General features: G+C 35.7%; 1 protein-coding gene across 1 annotated transcript in view; it reads right to left on the minus strand.

Annotated features, from left to right (window-relative positions):
• LOC113236842 overlaps positions 1 to 787 on the minus strand; it is a 24,239-nt gene extending 23,452 nt beyond the window's left edge. The window contains exon 1 of the mRNA XM_026473045.1: positions 409 to 787. The gene's annotated coding sequence lies outside the window, so the exon portion shown is untranslated. The remainder of the gene's footprint in view (positions 1 to 408) is intronic.
• Positions 788 to 1,282: the final 495 nt, after the last annotated feature.

The raw sequence follows: 1,282 nt of genomic DNA on the forward strand, positions 1-1,282 counted from the left end.
TCAGCTCGCAGAGCTGCTAGTGTATTAATTGATAATAATAATAATAAAATACTTCCATTATAATGATAAACTTGTTAAGCATTAACCACACAACTTTAGCAAGAATTAGGCAGTGTATTTTTCTAAAATGGTTTTGTTGTTATTTATTTACTGTTGTTTTATTTTTAACTGCCTATGTGGCCGAATGGTTACCACACTGGACTGCCACCCAGAAGTCTCAGATTCGATTCCCGGGCCCAGAGAGATATTTGTATGGGCCTACATTTATTTCTCTCGTGAGTTTGGGTGTAATTTGTGGTTGTCTATGGGTGTGTCCATGGCACCCGCGACACAGGGTTTCCCTAGTGCGGAGCTATGTTGAGTATGTGCGTTATTATTATTATATTATAGAAATATAAACAACCTCACCTCGCCCATATAATCAACAGCATCTCTCCACCAGCTATTCACACGAATACAGGACATCAAATCTTTTGGACTTAACTGGTCAAACACCATAATTAACACGTCTAATGGACAGCTGGCCCAACCTGGAGAAGGCGTTGACTTCTCTGTGAGAGGATGGCTAAATCCCTCTATATTCTCAATCTTCAGTAACCGTTTTTTACGCACCAACGTTACTAGAGATTCCGGTGTGGAATTGCACTTAATCTCATTTTTACAGTTCTTCATATTTTATTACTTTTAACAAATAGGTACTCGTATACAATTCGTTGGCAAACTAATCATTACACACCCGAAAAGTGTTCTCCGGATTTTCCGACGTATTTACCAACTTGTTTTACCATGTCAGTCAGTTATCCTCATGTCGCACTGTTATTACAATAGTGTTGTATTGGTTTGTCGTAAGTTTGACTCAAGAAGAGAAATCCCTGCTATATCTTTCGAATTTGTGAAGAAATCGGTAAAGTTGAATGTCAAAATCAGCCGAGTGTCAATCAGTAAGCGAAGTCATGTCATCAATGTGTCATTGTCATGACAATTTTTTATCGGGTGTGTTTTTATGAAGAATTAATATTTTTCTGAAAAGCGATTTTTATATTAATCTAGCCATAATGTAGTCGATAAAGAAATGAAAATGTGATTTTTTAAGAATAGTCTAAAGCGAGCTATTGATCAGACTTCATCACGGTACGTATTGTCAGTAGAATTCAGATCTTAGTCTATTAAAGTAGAATGGTTCTCTACATAAAAAGTCAAAGTTAAATAATCTTTATTTCATAGGTACTTAGCAAATTACACTTGAAATCATCATACTGGTTTAACTTTATTGTTTATTCGT

Source organism: Hyposmocoma kahamanoa, unplaced genomic scaffold (genome assembly GCF_003589595.1).
Source record: "Hyposmocoma kahamanoa isolate Upper Pololo Valley unplaced genomic scaffold, ASM358959v1 92, whole genome shotgun sequence".
Lineage (NCBI taxonomy): Eukaryota > Metazoa > Arthropoda > Insecta > Lepidoptera > Cosmopterigidae > Hyposmocoma > Hyposmocoma kahamanoa.